At 35.9% G+C, this 25,607-nt stretch overlaps 1 pseudogene; it reads left to right on the top strand.

Moving 5' to 3' along the window:
• The first annotated feature begins 308 nt into the window (after positions 1-308).
• LOC141685797 (uncharacterized) overlaps positions 309-25,607 on the top strand; it is a 46,481-nt pseudogene continuing 21,182 nt past the window's right edge.

Raw genomic sequence — 25,607 nt, 5'->3', positions numbered from 1 at the left:
GTTTCTTTTTATCTGGATGAAGAGTTGCATAGACTAGGTCCAAAGGATTCTTGGTATAATGTTTTGATGAATGTTTCTTGGGCTTCAAGATCACATTGGCCTTTGGCTGTATTCTAGTAGAGGTTTGACCTCTCTCCATGTTCCTCAAGCTCATTTCACTTATAGGGATTTATCTCAATTATGTGAAATGTTTCACATATTTATCTTCTTATTCAATTGGACCAAACACCTTTTCAATCTTGTCATCAATCTTCTTTATTTGTTCATTCAGCATGAGCTCAGCTGCTGCAATATTAATCAAGTCAATAATGTCTAGAACTGGTGGCTTAGAGAAGGTAATTGCTGGAAAAATCACTATGCTAACTTGAATGTGTACATCCTTATCCCCCTCATTAGCCGGGACAATATCATCTTCCCCCCCCCCTTTTGTTAGCATCAAGTAAGGCAGGGGTTGATGTCTGAGCAGCCACCAATTTCTAAAGAAGGAATGTCTGATGAACTTGGTTGACCTGAATTTTGGTGATTGAACTTTCCAGAGCCGTCAGCCTAGTGTTTATAGAATCAATTTTTCTATTTAAGTCATAAGCCTTCCTGATTTTTTGGTGAATGTCTCTCATTGTAGTTTCGGGAAGTTTAGACTTGTGCAATGGTGGTCTTAATTTCATCTACATCTTTTGTCTGTTTGAGAGATTGAATCTTGTGTAGTTGAAGAGAGTCAAGATGGGCTTGGAAAAGACTCTTGGTGTTGGCATCTGTAGTAGTTTCAAGAGCTGTTTGATTTTGATGGATAAGTTGGAATAGAGTTGATTTAAAATGATGGTCACTGTTGTCCTTGCTAAACATCCAGGATGGAGTATGTGTGCTTGAGCTAGGACCTGCATCTCCCCCTATGTCCATGCAATCATCTTCATCATTTGAAGCGTCTCCAAATGTACCACTAGACTCTAACTCAAAATCATCACCAGCTGTAGGTGGAAGAGAGTTGATTGTATCATTGGCCCTTAACATGGAAGCTGTTGTGTGCACCAAGTTCAGTGTCCTCTCAGCAGCCTCATTGTCCTGTTCAGCCAAAATTTGATAAGCTGGAATAGGATGACTAAATGCCTCAGGTTCACAAGAAACAGAGTCTCAAACAACTTGATAATCTTGCTGAAATAGCTGCATCTTTTTAGCCTCATTAACATCCCTTAACTCATGAAAAATGGGCTCTTCCCATTCTTCTATTGTACATGCATTTCTCTCATTTTCTCTCTTTTGTTGCATCAAGGGCTCTCCTTGGCTTTCCACCCTCACACCTTCACCTTCACCATCTAAGGTGGGACTCATGTCACTCACTCTTGCCATACTGGAAGAAATAGCATGTATTTTGTCACTCATTTCCTCTCCTTTTGCCTGAGGAAACTCAGACTCTCACCCAGTTCACTCTCTTCCCTCAATCCTAGTAGTGATTGAACTACTACTAAGTCATCTGCACTTGTAACAAATGTAGAAATTTCAAGTGGTACGGCGACATTCAATGGATGAGGGACATCCGTCAAAATAGTAGTTGAGAAATTCAACGGATAATTACTGTTAAGCACATCCATCGAGAGACAATCACTAGTCGACGGATAAAGGATATCCGTCGAGAGAGTAGAAATGATAGAGTTTGGAGTTGAAACTACTGTAGAATCTGTGGTGATTGATTTGAGATTATGCACAGATTTCTTAGTAGAATTAGAAAGAAATGGCAAGTGAGCCAAAGAATCATCCAAAAGATGATGCTCACTTGCTTGAGATTTTGGCTTCTCCATGAGAGTTAAAGATGGAGAATCAGGAATTGATGAGTTTATCATGTCCATATCCAGTGAGTTTGTGGGAGAATTTTGTGTTTGAGGTGTTTCAATTATAAGAGATATTGGTTGTGACTCCACATTTATTAAAGCCACATCAATCTGACGTTGAGATGGTGCAGTAACTGAGTCTTTGACTGCAGTTGGCACTGCGTGTGTACCCTGTGTATCCCCAATTATTTTAGATTTCTTCTATCTAATGTATGTTTGAGGTTGTTCTGTGTCCCTAACCCTTTTGGCCTGTGCTCTTGGTTGAGAGCTTGTTTCAAAGTCACATCCTTTTGGGATGATGCAACTAGCAATGAGCTTAAATCTTTATTAAGCATTATAGTTTGTTGGGAGACTGCAATGTGGCTAGTTTGGGTTTCATCTACCTCACTCTCCTTATCGTTAGGGTTTTTTTGATTTCACCTTGTCCCTCACCTAGCTCACCACCCTGCACACTCCCTTCTTGGTGTTTGGTAGATTTTAAAACTAGTTTCTTTTGAGAGGAACTAGAGTGGGTTTTCTTTGACTTGGATTTGGATATTTTTGATTTTGTGGCTTGGGTAGGCATGTGTTTGGTCACTGTTATAGATGTCATAGTCACAGTTATTTGCAAAGAAGTTTGTGGTTGGGTAGAGATTGGAGTAGAAGAAATTACCTCATTTACCTGTTATGCCTCAAGGATTGGAAGATAGTTGAGAGGCACTCCATTGTTGAGATTAATCCTGCTCAAATCTTTGAGAGAGAAGGAAATGGTCCTATCTTTTGAATTAAACACGGCAGTAGTCCAAATCTCCTCAACAACTTCACAACAGATGACCGGAGATTCAAGCATAGCATAACTCAGTTTGCAGCCTCGAATGAAGTCCATCATTTTGTGATAGTCCTCAGAAGCAACAATCTCCTTGTTCACCAATTCTACAAAGTTGTTGTTTTCATATACAAACCCAATTTGAGACATGATTTTGACTACTGGTGTCATTGCTGTGATTGAAAGTAGTTGCAGAAAAAGGGATTTTTGCTTTGGAGATGAAAAGAGTTAGTAAAAATTGCTTTGAGAAAGATAAAAGTAAAATAGAAAATGAAATGAGGCTTTAATACTTTCTCAGAAATAGAAAAGTAAAAATTAAAAAGCTAAAATAAAGTACCCAATGAAATTTTCCCAAAATAGTCGTTTAAAATAAAATAAACTGTAGAAATTCTAAAGGTTATCCATCGAAATATACTTACAGACTGTAAGTAAATTCGACAGATAAGAAATAGAATTAACGGCTATGATTACAATAATTCGACGGATGAAGATTAAACAGATATCTGTCGAGATAAAAAGTACCCAGAATAATATTTGATTTTTCAAAAGATAATAAAATTCAACGGATATTCATTTTCGAAGGATAATGAACATCCGTCGAGATGTAAAATTTGACTTAGCCAAAATTTCATCTTTATGCAAAAAAAAAAATCAAATTAATTCTGGTTGCATTTCAAATTGCTTAGACATCAAAAAAATTTAGGAATAATTAGGCATACCTAACTCACTTACCAACCTAGTAAAGGTTGACTCATGAAGTGGTTTGGTAAAGATGTCTGCAAGTTACTTCTCACTTGGAACAAAATGAAGTTCCACAATACCATTCATGACATGTTCTCTAATGAAGTGGTACTTGATGTGAATGTGCTTTGTCCTTGAATGCTGCACATAATTTTCAATTATGGCAATGGCACTTGTGTTGTCACAGGAGATTGGGATCTTGTCTACATGAAGATCATAGTCCAAAAGTTGATTTTAGAGATAATCCAGAAGGGGGTTTGAACTTAATTCTCGGTTTCTTTTTTATTTTAAGAACTTCTCACAAAAATAGATATATCAGTGTTTAAATATGCAAAGATGAAACTTATTTAAACATAAGGTACTCTCTCGACGGATGACTAATAAAATTATTCGTTGAGAGCTACAATCATACTTAATCAAATCTACTAAGATGTTTTTGTAGCATATCATCAAGTCTACAACATATTCCTAACAATTACTTATAAATATCAATAATTTCATGTAATATATCTAGCCCTTTTCCAAGAGATAACATCTTATATGGACAAAAGAACCATAAAGAACATTTGATTCTATTATAAAATTTCATCAAAAAATTGTCAAATTTTATTTTAGAAATAAAAAATTCGTTGTTAATTTAGAATAATCATTAAATTTGAATATAATAAAAAGTTTCACAATTGAAATTTGAAAAAAAATTGATTTTAAATTTGATTATCCTGTAAAATGATTTTGGATAAGTGTAGTTTTATTGTGATTCCACTGCACAACCACTTTAAACTATTTAATTAAATTTTAATTATTCTTAAACAAAAAAATTATACAACTTCATTTTTAATTTAGTAATTAAATTTATAACTATATATAATGATCAACAAAATAAATTATGTATTAATATTTTTTAAATAATAATTCTCTATAATTAAAACATTTTAATATATTCAGATGGTTTGAATATAACGGGCGATATAAAAGGTAAACCGAAACTAAACTGTTATTTTCTGGTGTTGAGAAAATGAAATCAAAACCGATCCAAACCGTTAAAGCATAAAATTTCGGTTTGGAACGGTTAAATTATACGGTTATATAAAATTTTGCTCAACCCTAATTAAAATATATAAATGCTGAAATTTGTATATTAAAAGAAAACTAGGTGATAAAATCGAGGAACTGAAAAATAATTATATAATCAATTTAATATAACATGTTTTAAAGAGACTAAAATACTTTTCGAACTAATATTCTTTAATCAATTAATTACCTAAAAACCCTAAAATTTGATCAAAATAATCTTTTAATTTTGATTTGATTCTAAAGGTTAATTTTTATGCTATTTAAGAAATTAATTCAAAATTATTGTGCAAATAAAAAATAATAAATGAATAATTCCTCATATTATATTATTTTGATTTTCTTTCATTTTAAAGTTTCAATAATTTTTTACTGATTATAAAGAAAATTTTCAATAATAAATGGGGCAAAATATTTACTTTTTTTATTTTGTACATTAATTAGTAGCATTATGTGCTAAATATTTTTTGGTGTCTTATTCTTCAGAATTTTTAAGAACTTTATTAATTTAGTAGATAGCTCAAAGAGTACTTCAAAATATTCTTTTAATTTAATATATTAATTTGTCCTATGTTTAACATTGAAAAATTATCTAGCAACTAAAACCAAAAACTATTTTATATAATAGTACTTTTACAATAAAATTCATTATTTATCTATCTATATTAAAGTTGGCTTAATGACCTTTTTAACCTCAATATTTGCACCAATGTAATTATATAACCATGAAATTTGAAAGTGTATCATTTCAGCACTCGGGTATCCAAAATGTGTTTTTTTACCCTTAAGCCGAAACGAGCCAGAAAACGTTATGTAACGGCGAGGCTAATTCAAATTAGCCAGCCGATATTCAGATTAGTTTGAAATGTACCTTTTGGACCTTAAAATTTAGAATTGCACCTTGTAATATCCTGTAATTTTTAGAATTAGATTCATAATTGAATAATAGATTTAAAAGGATTAAAATTAGAAAAGAACTAGAATTTAAAATTTGAATCAGACTAATGGGCCTAAAATTTAGATCAGATTCTAATATAGATAACTTGTAGGTTAAGATATAGGGTTTTGTATAGTTATAAATACACCATATTCGTCTTTCTCGTTTTAATTGTTTAAATTCATAGGGCTTTTGTACTAAAAAATCATCAGTCTTATAAAATTCATAGAAAATGTATCATTAGTCAGAATTTGTTGATTCTGTAAGTTTCGGAAAGGTCTTTTCGTTCTCTACAACTTTCATGTTTCGTATTTTTCAAGAAAACATTGTTTAGTGGGTCAAAAAGGGTAAATTCAGATCTAGTCAGAATTTGAGGTAAGTTTTCGATCGATCTTACTAGTGTTTACAAAATTATATGTTGTGCGTATATCTTTAATTATCAAAACTTGGGTTAAGTGGTAATATATTTGAAAGTATTATGTTTAGAGTATATGTATTGTTGTGTATGTATGGTGTGTTTCGATGATAATTTTGGAACTTTGATTTGTGTCATGGTTTATGAAAATATCGAATAAGAACTTAGGACCGTAGTCACCAGATTGTAGTGACAGTTTTCCGAAAATTTAGGACCACTATCACCGGATTGTAGTGGTCGTCGCATGGATTAAAAGAATAAGAATAAGAATAAGATCATATGATTATGTGTATCGTATGTATCAAATAAGAATAAGAATATGTTTCGAAAGTGTGTGTTTCGTATTGTATAGATCATATTTTGTTATATGTGTATATGTTACTTTTTATGCTAGTTGGATCGATTATTTTCTTGCGGAGCTTTAAGCTCATTCTTTTAATATTTCAGGTTTTATCAAAGAGTTGGACTTGGATAGCATTGGAATTCGAGGATTTAGATTTGGAGTAGATTGACTTTTGGACTTCCGCTTTTAGCTGCGCTTTCGTATCGTAATCTTTGTAATAGACTTTTGGATTAAAAGTGTATTTTGTATTAGTTTTGATTTAGAATTAAAAGTCCGGAAGTGCGGGCTGTTGCACACCCATAAGTCCATAAAAAATAAAAATAATTATGGGCAAATACCTAAGGACCTTGTTGCCACAGCAGATGCTCATGACTCGCAGGTCTGTTGCCCGAACTTTTTTATTCTGATATGTTCAACTAAAGTGGCAAGAAGAGCATTCTCCTTAATTTAATAATGTTGAGCATTCTCATTGATTTAATATTGTAGCCTCCACATATATCAAGAATTGACCTCTCCTACAAACAATTAAAAAATATTTAGTTCAACCATTCCATTAACACTATGTTCTTTTTATTTTAAGAATGATCAAGCTAATAAAACACATTCTGAATTTGTCATATAATATTTGTTGTTAGAAGAATCTAACTAATAGCACCATAGACTTTGCAAATAAATTCTACAGGAATATAATAGGTGAAAGAGGAATAGAAGTTCCAAACTTATAGTCTACAAGGACTATAGAAATAACAGTAATAGAAAAATTAAATCCAACTCGTTTTATTACTTGTTTTGAACCTTATATAAATGTACAAAATAAATCATTTTTCAATTTCAAATAAAGATCTCATCACAAATTAAATCAACCTTATAGAAGTAGCATGAAGCTATTGGTTTAAGTTATAGATGCTCACAGTCTTATGCTTATGATAAGAAACTGAACCCCGAGTGGAATCAGGTGTTTGCAGTTTCCAAGGAGCGGATTCAATCATCAATCCTAGAATTAGGTAGGAAGTTAGTGCTTAAAAGATAAGTCCATCTCGGATGTTAAATCCATTGTGGAATGAAGATTTAGTTTTTGTTGTTGCTAAACCTTCTGAAGAACAATTTACAAGAATAATTCAGTGAGAAGATGGTCGAGTTCTTACAGGGTTCAGCTGGAACAATTCACAAGAATCATGCTGAGAGTATTACTGTTAGATATATTTGATAATGTCATGGCTAATATGTTTTATGTTTAGATTTCAGATCTTATTTGAACAGAACAAATCAGTACTTAACTGATCAGTACTTATACTAGAAGTCAGAACTTAAGGGATATCAGTACTTATGTTATCAGAAGATAGATATCAGAACTTAAGTGCTGAAGGACGATCAGATAAGGACAGTAGCTGATTAAAGTTAAGAAGATCAAGATAAACATAAGAAGAGATATGCATGAAGAAGGAATTCCGTGAAGAATGGAATACTTGGAATAGAAGATATCTGATTGATATATTTTAGGAAGCAGAATTATATTCCATATCAATTAGCGAATATCTTGTAACTGTGTAGTATATAAACACAGAAATAGAGTTTACACTATATGTGTTATCATTATCGAGAATATTATTTAGTATAACTCTAGCAGCTCTCGTGATATTTTGTTCATCACTGAGAGATAACAGTTCCAGATTGTAACAGAGTTTATTGTTTAAATAAAGTTTGTTTTCTGTTACATAAGTTCTTGAAGTTTGATTTGATTGTGATAAACACTGTATTCACCCCCTCTACAGTGAAAGTGTGACCTAACAAGTGGTATCAGAGCTATCTGTTAACACACATACAGTTAAAGATCCAAACACAGTCATGTCTGACACAGAAACTCCAACTAAGCCTACCAAAACTGAGGAATCATCAAAGACATCAATTCAGAGTCGATATGAGACTATCAGAGTTCCCATATTGAGACCATCTGAATATCCCATATGGAAGGTAAGGATGACCATGTTTCTGGAAGCAACAGATCCAGAATACCTTGATAGAATCAGGGAAGGGCCTCACAAACCTACCAAGCTCGCTGTTGTAATTCCAGGTGAAGCAGCAATGACCGTACCAAAGGAAAAGAATGATTACACTGCTGAAGATATAGCATCTATTGCTAAGGATGCCAAGGTACGTCACTTATTGCATAGTGCCATTGATAATGTAATGTCAAACAGGGTAATCAACTGCAAGACTGCTAAGGAGATATGGGATGCACTGGAGACAAGGTGTCAAGGAACTGAAACAGTTAAGAAGAACAGGAAGACAATACTCACTCAAGAGTATGAACACTTTGACTCTAGGACTAATGAGTCATTGACTGATGTGTATGAAAGATTTGTCAAACTCTTGAATGACTTGTCATTGGTTAATAAGGAGTATGATCTTGAAGATACAAATCTCAAATTCCTGTTAGCTCTTCCTGAATGTTGGGATTTGAAGGCAACAACAATAAGAGACAACTACAATCTTGATGAAACAACTCTTGATGAAATCTATGGAATGCTCAAGACTCATGAACTTGAGATGGAACAAAGAAGCAAGAGAAAAGGAGGAAAGTCAAGGACAGTTGCTCTCAAGGTTGAAGAGGAATCCCCCAAACCACCTTCCTCAAAGAAAGATAAGGGTAAAGCTCTTATCATAAAATCTGATACTGAGTCATCAAGTTCTGAGAGTGATGATGACTCAGATTCTGAAAGCTTGCCTGAAACTGATGCTGATGAGGAGATGATGAAGCTGTGTGCTCTTATGGTGAAAGGAATCACAAAGATTGCATACAGGAAGTTCAGGAAGGGAAAGAAGTTTTCCAGGAAAGGCATAAGTTCTGATAAGAAGAATTTCAGAAGATCTGAAGGAAAAGGAGGAAAGTCTGACAGAGGAGATTATGCTAATGTTAAATGTTATAATTGTGGTGAGAAAGGCCACATATCTCCTGAGTGCAAGAAGACCAAGAATGACAAAGGCAAAGCTCTTGTCACAAAGCAGAAAAGCTGGACAGACACCTCAGATTCTGAAAGTGAGGAGAACTATGCATTGATGGCAAATGCTGAAAAATCAAGTTCTGAGAGCAGTTCTGAAACTGCTGAAACAAAGGTACCTCAGACTACTTATGCTTTTCATACTGATGATATTAATGAGTTGAGAAGATATCTTAAAACCATGTTTGTTAGTTATAGAGATCAAACTTTAACATGTGAAAGATTAACTTCTGAAAATCTTGCTTTTAAGAAAAGAAACAATTTCTTAGAAAAAGAGTTAGTCATGTTTCATCAAACTCAGAAGGATAGAGATGATGCTTTTTATGTTAGGGATGAAGTGCTAAAAATGAATGAATCTCTAAAAACTGAGTTAGAAAAGGAGAGAGAGATTATCAGAACTTGGACTAACTCTGGCAAAACAACTCAAAATTTGCTGAGCAGTGGAAACTGGAAAGAGGGCTTAGGTTATGAAGAAAATAATGAAAAAGGAACTGAAGAAATTAAGCCTGTTGATAAGCAAAAGCCGAAGTTAAAACCTGTTAAGTTTGTAACTGAAAAATCCGAAACTGAGAAATCAGAAGTTAAAAAGGAATTAGCTTCTGACAAACTAAAACAGGAAAAGACAGCTGAAGTTAACATAGGCTTAATGACAAAGAAGCAGCTTAAGCATAAGCTGAAAGATGTTAAGAATGCAAACAAGGTAAAATCACCTAGGAAAAACAGGAATGGAAAGGAAGGTGTGAATAAAAGCAATAACTATAAATCTATTCCTGATGCTCCTAGGAAAGCATGTTATAACTGTGGAAGTTCTAACCATCTGGCTTCTTTTTGCAGGAAGAATAAGAATATTAACTCCTTATCTACAAAGTCAGGAGTTAAGAGTCAGTCTGTTAGATACAAACCACAAAATCCTTGTTTTCATTGTGGTAGTTTATGGCATTCCATTTATACTTGTAAGGAATATCATAGTTTGTACTATGATTATTATCAAATAAAACCTTCTTTAAAGAAAGTTTCTGTTGTTCCTTCTAGTATAAGTTCTGATAAGAAAACTGTTAACATAAAATCTGATGTTAAATCCGCTGCAAATGTTAACAAACCTAAAAAGGCCAAAGGATCCAAGCAAGTCTGGGTCCTTAAAACTAATAATTAGTGGTCTTTTTGATTGCAGGGCAACAGGAAAAATATTTTAGTTCTGGACAGTGGATGTTCAGGACACATGACTGGAAATAAGGCCCTGCTATCAGACTTTGTGGAGAAAGCTGGCCCAAGTGTTTCTTATGGAGATGGCAACATTGGAAAAACTTTGGGATATGGCAATATCAATCTTGGGAATGTCATCATTAAAGATGTAGCTCTAGTCTCAGGACTTAAACACAACTTACTGAGTATAAGTCAAATCTGTGACAGAGGTTATCATGTTGATTTCTTTGCAGAACATTGTGAAATAGTTAGTAAATCTAAAGGAAAGATTGTTCTGAAGGGATTCAGGCGTGGTAACATTTATGAAGCTAAGCTTTCAACAAGTTCTGATGGTTCTGCAATCTGTTTAGTGAGTAGAGCCTCAACTGAAGAAAGCTGGAATTGGCACAAGAAACTCTCTCATTTAAACTTCAACAAGATAAATGAACTGATCAAGAAAGATCTTGTGAGAGGACTGCCAAAATCAGTGTTTGTTCCTGATGGTCTTTGTGACTCATGTCAGAAGGCTAAACAAAGAAAATCTTCATTCAAGAGCAAGACTGAATCATCAATTCTTGAGCCTTATTATCTACTTCATGTTGATCTATTTGGTCCAGTGAATGTCATGTCTATTGCAAAGAAGAAATATGCGTTGGTCATAGTAGATGAGTTCACCAGATACACATGGGTGTATTTCTTGCACACAAAAAGTGAAACTGCATCTATCCTGATTGATCATGTCAAACATCTGGATAAATTGATCAAAGATTCTGTGAAAATTTTGAGGAGTGATAATGGCACTGAATTCAAGAATTTGATAATGGAAGAGTTCTGCAAAAATCATGGAATAAAGCAAGAATTTTCTGCTCCTGGAACTCCACAGCAAAATGGAGTTGTTGAAAGGAAGAATAGAACTCTAATTGAAGCTGCACGAACAATGCTTGAAGAAGCAAAGCTTCCAACCTATTTCTGGGCTGAAGCTGTGCAGACTGCTTGTTTTACTCAAAATGCAACACTCATTAACAAGCATGGAAAAACACCATATGAGATGGTGAAGAACAAGAAGCCAAATCTCATATACTTTCATGTATTTGGATGTAAATGTTTTGTTCTCAAGACTCATCCTGAACAGCTATCCAAGTTTGATCTAAAAGCTGATGAGGGAATCTTTGTAGGATATCCACTTTCTACAAAAGCCTTCAGAGTCTATAATTTGAGAACAAAAGTGGTCATGGAATCTATCAATGTCTCTTTTGATGACAAGAAGATCACTGGACTTGAAGATTGCATTGATCATGATAAGCTGAGATTTGAAAATGAAGATTCATATTCTGATATCTCAAGTCCTGACAGTCTAAGTCCTGATACTGTAAATTCTGATGGATTAAACTCTGATGTTATTGAAACTGTGGTGACTACGTCAAAGGAAGATGCACCAATGCAGGGGGAGCATACTCAAGATATTATCACATCTCAAGAAGCATCAGAACATACATCTGGCTCTTCAAATTCTGATTCGTCAAGTTCTGATAAGCCAAGTACTGACAGTGCTGAAAATCTAAATACTGAAGGATCCAACTCAGAGAGCATAGTTTCAGGGGGAGCATCAGAAAATGAAACCGAAGACAGCATGAATCATGGGGGAGCATCCAGTTCTAGAGAAAATCTTCCATCTGCAAGGAAGTGGACAAAATCACATACACCTGATTTAATAATTGGAAATCCTGAGGCAGGTGTCAGAACTAGAACAGGTACTTCGAATGAATGTCTTTACAATTCTTTTCTCTCTCAGTCTGAGCCAAAGAAAGTGGAAGAAGCTCTTCAAGATGCTGATTGGGTGCAAGCAATGCAGGAAGAGTTGAATGAATTTGAAAGAAACAAAGTCTGGATCTTAGTGCCAAGACTCAAGAATAGATCGGTTGTTGGTACAAAGTGGGTATTCAGAAACAAAACTGACAGTGATGGCATAATTGTAAGGAACAAGGCAAGGCTGGTTGCAAAAGGATATTCTCAACAGGAGGGAATTGACTATGATGAAACATTTGCTCCAGTTGCTAGGTTAGAAGCCATAAGGATATTCATGGCTTATGCTGCTCACAAAAAGTTTACTGTCTTTCAAATGGATGTGAAAAGTGCTTTTCTCAATGGAGAATTGGAAGAAGAAGTATATGTTGAACAACCTCCAGGCTTTGTAGATTCCAAACATCCAGATTATGTCTACAGGCTTGATAAAGCACTTTATGGACTTAAGCAAGCTCCAAGAGCATGGTATGAGACTTTAGCTCAGTTTCTTCTGGAAAGTGGATTCAACAGAGGAACTATTGACAAAACATTGTTCTATCTCAATCATGGCAAGGACTTACTTCTGATCCAGATTTATGTTGATGATATTATTTTTGGGTCTCCAAATGACAAACTTTGCAAAAAGTTTGCCAACCTAATGCAGTCAAGATATCAGATGAGTATGATGGGAGAACTTAGTTATTTTCTGGGCCTTCAAGTCAAGCAGACTGAAGAAGGAACTTTTATTTGTCAATCTAAGTATACCAGAAACTTGCTGAAGAAATTTGGAATGCAAGACTGTTCAAGTGCATCCACTCCCATGGCCACTGCAACAAAACTGGATAAGGATACTGGTAATTCAGTAGATATTACTGATTACAGAGGTATGATTGGCTCACTTCTCTATCTAACTGCTAGTAGACCAGATATCATGTTTGCTACCTGTCTTTGTGCAAGATTTCAAGCAGATCCAAGAGAACCTCACTTAACAGCTGTAAAAAGAATCTTTAAGTATCTTAAAGGAACAGCTGATCTAGGATTATGGTATCCTAGAGAATCAGATTTTAAATTAATAGGTTACTCAGATGCAGATTTTGCAGGTTGCAAAATTGACAGGAAAAGCACAAGTGGAAGCTGCCAATTTCTTGGAGGCAGGTTGGTTTCTTGGTATAGCAAGAAACAAAAGTCAATTTCCACATCAACTGCAGAAGCAGAGTATATTGCTGCAGGAAGCTGCTGTGCACAGATTCTCTGGATGAAGAATCAGTTACTGGATTATGGGTTAACATATTTCAAAATCCCTATTTACTGTGATAATCAAAGTGCTATTGCTATGACAGGTAATCCAGTTCAACACTCTATGACAAAGCACATCAGCATCAGGTACCATTTCATCAGGGAACATGTGGATGAAGGTACAGTGGAATTGCATTTTGTTCCCACAGATCAACAAGTAGCAGATATCTTCACAAAACCACTGTGTGAAGCTACCTTTTCAAAATTGGTAAATGAACTTGGAATGATTTCAGGTTCTTTCTCTAAATCTGCTTAAACTTGTTCTATGTTATCAGACTTTATGATCAGTATTTACAGAATTAATCTCTTTGTATATTCTGTGCATTAATTGATAAATGTCTTTAAGTACTGACTGTTGTCTGATATATGTTTCTAAACTCTGATAAGTGATATGTCTGTTTCAGTAACTATTTAATCCCATGAGGATAACTGTGCTAGATACTGACCTACTAGTCTTCAATAAACAAATGATCCCATGAAAGAAGTAATTATTTCTGTGGAAATCTTATGACACAAGCAAATTCTGATAACTGAGCTTAGTTAAGTTTACTTTGTATATCTTATTACTAAGTCACAAATTAGAATAATGCTACTCATCTGTTTAAGTTCTGATTCTAGTAAAACTGCTGAATGTACTAAGTGCTGATAAACCTCACTTATCAAAAGAAAAAGAAAAAGAATCAAAGAATAATATCAGGTACTCCTTTGAGATCTAGAGTAAAAATGTGAATGGGACGACCCAAGTGCATTGCTGGTATTAAGTAAATATGCATTAGAAAAGCAAAATATTTTTCTTGGTGACTTTTCACACTCTATGATTACTGGAGAAATACTCTGATAATAGCATAAATTCTAATAAACAGTCGTGACTCACTTACACTGAGAAGCCTCTGTAAAATAGAATTTCAAAAGATGCATAAAATTAGCACAAAAACAGTAGAGGTGGACTCATGCATGAACTCATTTATCAGTAGGTTTCAGGATAATGACAGCTCTTTAGCAAAATTTTAATTATGACTTATTTCTAAGATGTACTGAAGTAGATCAGACTTTACTCTTTGTCTGTTATTTAGCTTAATGCACACACACATCACTCCATATGAATGATGAAATTTCTGTGGTGGTCTATGTTATTTTAGATAAACAGTCATTGTGTCACTTCTGCACAAATTCTGAGGACAAGTTCTAGTTCCACGTTCTGATGATTAAGTTCTGACGTTCATAACTAAGAACTTGTATGAGTATTTACTAAGATAGATATCCCTTGTTCGAGTTAAGACATTATGTTCTGATGACTGTTAAGTTCTGGTATAGGTCTAAGTTCTGATTTTTCAGTCTAACCCTTTACTTGACTTATCTGTGAATAAAATTTGGTAACAGTCTCAGATTAATTTCGAAATGTTGAAGTAGAAGATTAATAGTCTATGGTTAAAACATAATGGCACTCGTCCTTGAACAGTTCACTCTTGTTACATGTGCACATTCTTTTTCCAATGACTGTTATTCTTTTTCAAAGTCTAGGGAGACGAGGTAGAATTACTTCTACCTGTCAGCATTCAATTTCTTTGCGTCTCTTGGCATTCTCTTGCCTATATATACAACCACTTCACATCAGTCTTTCCATCACATTCTTCTCACACACTTATCCTCCTTCTTCTGTCAAAAACAAAATGGTTCGATTCAACATGTTTTTGAACACACAAACCTTCACAATGGAACTCAGTTGTGCTGAGTGGCGGCAGGAGTGGCATATAACAGCCATTCCTGAGGAGATCTGGGACTCTGTCCCACAGGAGGTGCTGGCTCACCTTCTATTCTTCGAGATGGATTATCATCGCCATCTGGAGCGCCTGGAGGAGGAAAGGCGGGAAGCTATCCGTCAGCAAGAGCGAATCATTCGACTCGCCATCTTGTTTGTCGAAGATAGGAAGAGGAAGATGACTTAATCTCGTCTTCTTCCTGTTCTTCTTCATCCTCAGCTTTGTCAGGCTTCTTAGCTAGGACTAAAACTGTTGATGTTAGGATTAGAAGCTTAGGGAAAATCTTGTATTGATGTAATTTCTATTTCATATATGTATTGACTTGATATATTAATGAAAACTGTCTTTACTTCAAGATTTTGTCTCTGAGTTATTTTATCTTGTGTTGATAAATCCTGATTGATATTCTGATGCCCATTTAAATTTTGTTTTTATTTAAGTTCTGATTCTCCGTCAGCACTTATTCATAGAAATTATCTCGGTCATTTTTAACATGATTCATTTTCAGAATATTAATGTTGCAGTGAAAAACAATCCAATCAGTGATAACGGGTTAAAATTTGAATTGTTTCCCTTGATAAAAGGAACAGTTTTTTTTCTTCTTGAAACTCGGCAAATGGGTAAGTTATGATTACTGTTTTCTCGAGCCCAGTAACTATCCGTTATTACTGCATGTCTGACAGGTGTCCAACGGTAACATTTTTTTTATAAGTACAGCAGAGAGAAGATTTCTTTAATCTTTTTAATTTCTTCATCTTCTATCTCTCTTCTTACTTTTACTCTCTTTCACTTTACTATTTCCGTTGTTTTCATACAGATATTATCTCAAACACCTAACAGGCATACTTGAATTTCAATATTTTTTCTTTCACATGGCACCAAAGGATTTAATCATTGATGGAGCAAAGTTCGTTCCCAACAACTATGCTGCAATTCTTGATCATACTGAAGCTCCATCTGAATTGCATTTTGTGCAAGATCTTCTTGCACATAGTGAGGTTGGGTATGCCTTAACTCAGCCTGAATTCTTTTCAAGTCAACAAGTTCTGAGGTTCTGGAGGACTGGCGTTTTTGATGATGGTGGTAACCGTGGAACTCCCAGTATTATTTTCCAAGTGGGTGATTCATCTTTTGTAGTCACTCCTGGTACAGTACGCAGGGCTTTACATCTTCCAGAGGATTGTACTTTCTCAGTTCCAGAGGACTCAGCCCTTCGGGAGTTAATGGCTGAATTGGGATATGAAAAGAGTCTGACAAAACTTGGACAATTGAAACGGGCTAATATCAGAAGAGAATGGAGTTTCTTCTTCGATTGCATCACCAAGGCCTTTGGCAACAAGTGTTCAAATTTTGATGCCATCCCAATTCTAAGTCAGCACATCGGGTATGCTATTATCCATCAAACTCATTTTGATTTTGCAACTGGAATAATTGGTTTTATTGGGGATAGGATGACAGAGGATCGAGATGTTGTTTATTTTGCTAGATTCTGTCAACTTATTTATACGTATTGTACTGCTGAACCCCAGTTAGTCAGCACTCAAACCCCACCTTTTAAGGTTGCAAAAAGGTACTTTAACGACCTGATAAATGCTGACACAAAGAAATCAATGGTGAGACAATTACAGATTCCTCAGTCTGTGAAACAGATTCTGGTAAATGCTGATCCAGCTACTTACAAATCTGTTTACTCAAATGTTCAACCAACTCACCATAACCAAAATCCATCAACCTCAGTCCCTACCTCTCATTCTACTCAACCTACCCTCAGAACTTATCTCAAATCCTATCTCTCCACTTCACAGAATGCTCAACCTTCTTCTTCAGCACCTACTGTGAAGCCTACATCCTCTAAGCCAAAGAGAACAAAGACTGTTCCTCAAACATCTCAGAAGAAGCGGAGGATTACTTTGAGAGATGAATCAGATTCTGAGGATCAGATTCCATCTTCAGAACCTATGATTTATGAAGCTGAGAAGGCAACTTCTCAGAAGGATTCTGCAATTGGGGGTTCTAGGCTTCTCAAGAGGCTTAGACGTATGACGGTTCCTGCAACTCCCAAGGAATCCACATCAACAAGGAAGTACAAGAAACAGAGGGCACAGAGGCCAGTTTCAGATGATGAGGAGGAAGCAGCTAAGGAAGGGGATCAGGAATCTCTGATCTCGCAAGACAAGGAATTTGCTCCAGTCACTTCTTCTCCGTCAACTCAATCTCAGGAACCTGAATCTGACAAGGCTAATTCACCTTCTATATCTCTTGTGGATCCAGGCACAAGTGCTGAAATTGATATTCAGAACTTGGTTGTGCCTGAAATACTTTTGTTAGAAGCTCCAACAACAAATAATCCTTCCACAACACCTGTTACTGATGCTGTTCAAACTCCTGAGTTATCACTATCACCTTTTCTGCATCAAGATGATGATCAGATTTTAGGTGAGCATCAGGATATGGCTGTTGATCAGAACCTAGTATCCGATCAGCAATTAGAGGATGTTGAAGCCTCCATTGCTACTCACACAGTTGTCTTATCAGAAGATACTGATTCTTTAAGTTCTGATGCTGCAAATGTTGGAGATACTGGTGAAGCTGCTACAACTGTAGATGCTGATGCAGCAGGTCCTTCAGGACATACTCCTCCATTGACTCTTCCTAAGTCTGAACTGCTAAAGGAGTTTGTTATCAGGGATGCACCAGTACCTTGGAGTGAAACTCCTGCAGGTCAGGAGTGGACTAAGGAATGGAACTCAGTTTCATGTGTTCCAAATGCTTTACATCTTGCTGAGCACTTGACTAAAGCTGATGAAATGTTAAATTCTGATGATTTTAAAACCCAGCTTAGAGTCACTGCATTGAGTACTAAACATCTACAAGGTCTTCATTCCAATACTCATGCAGAGCTACACAAGATTCAGGAGAACTTTATTAAACAGGAACAAGTTTGGAAACTTGATAAGAAAAAGTTCTTCCAACCTACCATTGACAGGGTTGCTTATATTGAGAAAACTCAAGAGAAGCAACAAGCTCAGATTGATCAAATTCTGACAAATCAAGCTTCTCAGCAATCGCAACTTACTGAAATCCAGACCTCAGTGGAACTACTTATCTCTCTTTTATTACCTGCTGATGCCAAAAAGGGGGAGAAGGTAATTAAGTCCAAATGCAAAACCAACAAGTCACTGCAAGGAAAGGATGATGGAAAAGATGACCAAGGAAACTCTGGAATGGGTAGTGGTCATAGTCAAGGTAGAAGGTTTACATCAAGACAAGCTAGTCACAGAACAAGTTCTGATACTGGGAAAAGAATAAGTTCTGCTGCTGGTAAAAGGATAAGTTCTGATGAACTTCTAGATCTTGATGAGGAAATGTCAAGACAGTTATTTCTTCAAGAAAATCCAGGGATGGACTTGGAAAGTTTAAAGGAAGAAGAAGCCAGACTTAAATCAGAGAAAGTCACATCTAAATCTGAAGCTTCTGGTAAAAAGTTACTTCCAAAACCTAAAGGCATTGTGATCAAAGAAAGGATACATACTGAAGAAACTTTGGCTAGATCACAACCACAGATAGATCCAAGATCCAAGGGTAAAGAAAAGGTTGGTGAACCTATCAAGCCTTATGTACCTCCTGAGGAAGAAGAAATTACTGATGGAAAAGATAATCTTGCTCTGACTTCAAGAAAAGTTCTTAAAACAACCTCTGACATGGCTCAAGTTGTTCAGAGTCAAGAAATTGTAAGTTCTGATATTCAGAAGAAGCAAGTAACCTCTGACAGTGCTCAAGTTAACTTGATATCAGAAAATAAATCTAAAACACTCCTACCAGGATTCACTAAAGCAAAACAGACTCAATCTTTGAAGACTACTTCAAGTGGTTTTGAAGCAAGAGTAGTTACTGGAAAGGAAGCTAGAGATAAAACTGGATTGGGAAGTGCTGATGAAAGAAGAGTACACAACACTACTGATGATCCAACTTCCTTGTGTGAACCAGGTATTGGAGCAACTCCTGAAAGATTGAATCAACTAGAATCTGTACAGATGGTTTACCATACCTACTTGAAAGAATACATCATGTTGTATTTCATGACAGATGGTAGGGTTTATCATATAAGACAAAATGCCATTCCGTTGAAGTATTTTGAAGAATTGGAGCATGTATTGTTCTTACTTCAAGTGGATGACAGAATAACAGAGACTGCTGCAAACTACTTAAAGGAACAGATTCAGAGACAGAAAAGACTTTATTCTGTTAAGTCTGACAGCAGATATGTTCCAAAGTACAGAAATCACAATGGTGATATTGTTGATATGAAGCCTAATACTGCACAGATCAGAACATATCTTGGTATTAAGGGGCTTGAATTTAATCTAGAGTCTAATAAAGCTTATGTCATAAGACTAGATCGGGAGTTGAGAAAAGCAAAGATTAATGATCTCAGAGCTGCAATATTTCAAGCTGGTGAAGATACTGCAGAGCTTAAAGATGTCAAACGGAGAATGATTGATGAACTCAGATATGCTGAGAAATGTTTGTTGAAGAATTATCTCAGAACAACTCCTGACATCAGAGAGATCAGAAAATGATGAAGCCAAGTCGAAGATCTACAACTGCTTAAATTCTGATATTTATACAGATTGAAGTTGTTATCAGAAGTTGAATTGGTAAAAACTTGAAGGACTGTAAGTTGTAGTTATCTTGTCTATTTCTCATGCATTTGTACTTAATGTTTTTGACATCATCAAATATCTGTTAAACTTGTATATTTTGTTAATTTACAAGTTGGGGGAGATTGTTAGATATATTTGATAATGTCATGGCTAATATGTTTTATGTTTAGATTTCAGATCTTATTTGAACAGAACAAATCAGTACTTAACTGATCAGTACTTATACTGGAAGTCAGAACTTAAGGGATATCAGTACTTATGTTATCAGAAGATAGATATCAGAACTTAAGTGCTGAAGGACGATCAGATAAGGACAGTAGCTGATTAAAGTTAAGAAGATCAAGATAAACATAAGAAGAGATATGCATGAAGAAGGAATTCCGTGAAGAATGGAATACTTGGAATAGAAGATATCTGATTGATATATTTTAGGAAGCAGAATTATATTCCATATCAATTAGCGAATATCTTGTAACTGTGTAGTATATAAACACAGAAATAGAGTTTACACTATATGTGTTATCATTATCGAGAATATTATTTAGTATAACTCTAGCAGCTCTCGTGATATTTTGTTCATCACTGAGAGATAACAGTTCCAGATTGTAACAGAGTTTATTGTTTAAATAAAGTTTGTTTTCTGTTACATAAGTTCTTGAAGTTTGATTTGATTGTGATAAACACTGTATTCACCCCCTCTACAGTGAAAGTGTGACCTAACAATTACTACGTACATAAAAGAGAGTGTTGATGAATAATTGAGGGATGATACTTCCAGTTTAGATGTCAAGACAAGCCAGAAGAAGCGTCTTACCTTCTGTGTTGTAGGGAACATCAGTGTTGGAAAATCCAATTTCCTGCAAAGAATAGCTAATGAAATACTTGGAACTACAGGATCTTGTTGAAATTGTTCTAGAACCCGTCAACAAGTGGCAAGATATAGGACCTGATCACTTCAATATATTGGATGTTTTCTATACTGAGCCTGAAAGGTATGCGTATACCTTCCAGAATTACGTGTTTGTCACACGACTAATGCAGGAGAAGGAGTCCTCTGGCGGAATTAAACCCCTCGGGTTGATGGAAATAAGTGTTTTAAGTGATAAAATGGTATGCATTATAACCTCTAAAATCTTATTGTCTGTATGATGTAAAGTATAATGCTGCTATTGACTTGCAATGGAATTAGAAAATGTTTAAGCTATTCAATTTCCTTTGCATGTCGAAGCACCTAAAATTAGCATACCATGGCTGTTAGTCCCTTAACAATATAGCAAGAATTACAGAAGGGGGGTTGAATGGAATTCTTGAATTTTTTTCTTGAACTAAAAATATTCAACTCGATTATAGATATATTTGTTTTGATTAGCACAATGCGGAATGTAAACTTGAATGAATCAAAACATAAGTAATTAAAAACAAGAGTCTTTAAAAACATTCTGGAGGATTTAAACAATTCCACCAGAGATATATATATAATATATCGAGAGGACTCTGTGTGCAGAAATGCTCACAGCTGCTTACAAAATGGAACTACTGAGAATACAGGAAATGCTAAAGATTATGCTTACAAAGATTTCTCTGTTTGTGTGTTTCTCAGCTATCTCAGTCATTTTTCTATTTGCTACTCTCTTGGTTTATATATTACCAGGATTACAAAGTTAAAAAGACTGAACAAATATAAAATCTAACAGTCTTGATATTTGCTGCTTTTCGTCCTCTATTACCCAGTTAATGGGCTTCCACAGTGTGTTTGTATCCAACTCAACGGCTGTGTGTCAGCTTTCACTGTTCAACTGATGTTTGAATTCTTGATATGATAATCCGTCGACTTTCAGATCATCCGTCGATGACATGATTGATCATCCATCGACTGCTATGTTAAACATCCGTTGATATTTATTTGATCATCCGTCGAAGGCTTTGTTAATCATCCGTCGGTAGCTATTTTGGCACTTGACTTCATTTTACTTATACAGAATTACAAGACATTGCTTATGTACAATTCATCAACCTATTCTGCATATCTAGTTAAAGTCAACATGACTTATATGCTACTACAGATTCTATACAAAGGTGCATACATCACTGTGCTACAAACTTATTATTACATAAGCTACTCACTCGATGGATAATAAGTTAATCATCCGTCGGGACTATAATTCTTATCCGTCGAGAGCTACATAATTTCACTAAGTAAAATCTACTTAGACATTTTGTTTAAGTGATCATCAAGTACACAACATATTCACAACAATCTCCCCCAATTTATGTCTACTGGAATTGTAGCCATAAATTAAGAGACACTTGATGATTACAAAACATCCTAAACATATATCTTTAAAGATAAGTAGATAAAACTGAAAGTGGTTCAATTTAAACAAAATGTACAAGGTTTGGCTCATAGTCAGTTCAAGATGCTCCTCTAGCCTGAGCAGATTTTTCTAGTTTCTTGAAGGTCTGGATCTTCTTCCAAGCTTTCTGTTGTTTTCTTCAATTTGATTCTGGAGCTGCCTGTGGAATTCTAATTCATCATATTCTGAGAGATCTAGCATTTCTTGCATCTCCAAGAGAGTCTCATTGCTAGAGATACTCAATTGGTCTTCTAGTCTGAAGAATCTTCTCACACCCTTGTCATCCATGAATTCCATTAGCCAGTAGGGCCTTAGATGCACTCTTCTCCCTGTGTATGGGATGATAAGAGTCTTGGGAAGTGCATCTTTGGCTCTAACACTCCTTAGCTCTTCAATCTTCTTCCATACTAATCTTCTTGCAGTTACATTGAAACCAAAGTTTTTCTTGAAGGATGAATAGACTTTGATCAACACAGCTTGGCTTTCTTGAAGTATCCTGTGAAGAGGCCACTGAATCTCCCTTCCTCCTTTGTACTTGAACACCAACCTTTCAGGTAGGTTTCTGTATGAATCAATTGCCCTTACTTCATCCAGCTCCTCCAGATAAAGGTTTAGATCTGAGAATTCTTTGATGTCACACAAGTACAAGTAGTCTCCCCTGTTGACCTTGGGTTGAGCTTTGACTACTAACTTGGATTTGAGAGGTGACAGCTTCACTTTCTTGACTTCCCTTGATTTTGTCCTTTTTGGCTTAGTAAGGATTGGCAAGTTGAAATCAGGAATTGGTAATTTATCCCACTCTATTGGCTCATCCTTTGGCACAATAGGCTCTCCATGTATGTTCCTGTAGGGGTCCACCACCCTTATATCTTCAAATACCACAGAGGGCTTTGATGATTGAGTTTTAGCTTGAGTGGATTCCTTAGGAAATTGATCTTCCAATTCCTTGTCAACAACATCCAATTTCCTTTTTGTTCTTCTAGCCAGTTCTTTCTTTCTTGGGGATTTCTTCTGTTCTTTAATCTTCTTCTTTGATTCAGCAGCTTGAGATGGTTGAGAGGGAATTTGTTGAGAAGAATTCACAGCCTGTAGCTTGGCCAAGATAACAAACTGTTCTTTCTTTTGTTTAGACTTCTTTGCATCTAGAGCAGCTTGCCTCTTTTCCTACTTCAATCTGGCTTTTTCTTCTTTCTTTGCATGATCAAATTGTGGATGTCCAGCTACCACACAAATTTCCTTTCCATTTCTGAATATCTTTGCAATTCTCTTTCTTGAGGCTGAATCAGCTGGATCTTTGTAGAAGACAATAGATCTTGACAGAAGCTTCTTTTCATCAGGCTTGGGTGTCTCATACACAATATCTATAGGGTTCTTTAAAGATGACTTTGGATAGTTTGCCCTTGGTTTAAGAATTATCTCAGCCTTTGTAGTCTTGATGCAGGAAGATTGTCCTTTCTCCAGATAGTTCATGCTCATCTCATTCACACTGATTGGCTTGACATGAGAGTGCTGGATGGCTGACTGAACTGGTTCCTTGACTAATTCAAACTTTTTTTGTATTTCCTCATCAATCTTTTTCCAGTTGATCAGAGTCAACTTTCCTTTATCAGCATCTTTCAAATTTTCTGCTGCTGCATTGATAAGATCTATACCATCTGCAACTGGTGGCTTGGAGATAGTAATTGAAGGTACAATTACTTTGCTGATTTGAACTAGAAGTTTCTCCCCCTCAGTTGGTCCTTTCTCCCCCTTACTTGATTCTCTCTCCCCCTTTTTGTTATCATCAAGTGGAGGAGTTAGGCCTTGTGCTTTAGCCAGTTGCATAAGAAGATTTGTCTGAGTTTGTTGATTTTGAAGAAGTAGAGCCACTGAATTCTCAATAACTTAAACTTTGTTCTCCAGCTTGGCTATCTTCTTGTCAGAATTTGATTCTCTCCTTAATCTCAGTAATAGATCTTGCATGGTACCATATGGCATTACTGAATCCAGCTTCTCAGAGTTATAGGTCTTCAAGTCAGCTATATCCATTTTCAATTCATCCACACTGAGATTCTGTCTTAAGTGCTGGATCTTCATTAGATGTAGAGAGTCCAGGTGAGCTTGAAGAACAGCCTTGGTACCAGCATCTGAAGTTTCCTGAAGAACCTGTTGAATAGCTATTACTTGCTTGACCAAGGACACCTCAAATTGTCCTGGTGTAGATTCCTTTGTCCATGCCCATTCAGGTAAACTTAAAGCAGAACTTGGGCCTTCAGCTCCCCCTAAGTTCATGCTTCCATCCAAAGAACCAGAGTCATCATCATCAGAATTTACTCCAAATTCTTCAGATGGCTCTCCAGCTTGAGAATGCATCCTGTTAACAGCAGCTTTATCTCTTTGAAGAGATTCTGTGGTGTGCACTAAATTCAAAGTCTACTCTGCCTCCACATTGCCCTGAGCAGCCAACAATTGATAGGCTGAAACAGGGTGAGTAAAAGTGTCAGCATCCAAGGAAATGTTATCAATTACAGCTTTGTAATGTTGCTGAAATTGTCTTTCCTTTTCAGCATCATCCACAATCATTGACTCACTAGCAATGGCTGGTTCCATCCTTATTTCTCCTGTACCTGCCTTTCTCTCATATTCTCTCTTTTGTTACATCAGGGTCTCACCCTGGCTCCCCACCCTCACACCCTCACCTTCACCTACTAAGGTGGGACTCCTCTCACTCACTTTTGCCAATCCTGAATGAATGGATTGCTGAGATTCACTCTTTTCCTCTCCTTTTGCCTGGGAGCAACCCAGCCTCTCACGCAATGCACTCTCCTCTCTCAGTCCTAAGAGTGATTGTATTACCACTAAGTCTTCTGCACTTGAAATTATTGAAGTTTGAAGTTGTGCAGAGACACTCGACGGATAAGTGATATCCGTCGGGTGAGTAGTAAAGCTATCTGACGGATAACTGCTGTTAAGCTTATCCGTCGGGATACAATCACTACTCGACGGATGAGCAATATCCATTGAGAGAGTAGAAGTGAATGAGGTGGGAAGAGAAACTATTGTAGACTCTGTGTTGATTGAAGTTATTTGAGGCACAGATGTCACAATAGAATCTGAAAGAATTGGCAAGTGAGCCAACAAATCATCTAAAAGATGATGCTCACTTGCACTAGATTTTGGCTTCCCCAACAGAGTTAAAGAAGGGGAATCAGGAATTGAAGTGTTTATCATGTCCACTTCCAGTGAGTTAGTTGGTGAGTATGGTGTTTCAGTGGCTTCTATAATGAGAGATTTTGGCTGTGACTCCACATTTATTGGAGCCATATCAATCTGAATTTGGGAAGGTGCAGGGACTGTGTCTTTAGCACCAGTTTGCACTAAGTGTGTGCCCTGTGCATCCCCAGTTATTTTGGATTTCTTCTTTGTAGTGTAAGTTTGGGGTGAGCTTGTGTCCCT

The sequence above is a fragment of the Apium graveolens genome, chromosome 9 (assembly GCF_009905375.1).
Source record: "Apium graveolens cultivar Ventura chromosome 9, ASM990537v1, whole genome shotgun sequence".
In the NCBI taxonomy this organism is placed as follows: Eukaryota; Viridiplantae; Streptophyta; class Magnoliopsida; order Apiales; family Apiaceae; genus Apium; species Apium graveolens.
This window is presented reverse-complemented; position numbering and strand designations above follow the sequence as displayed.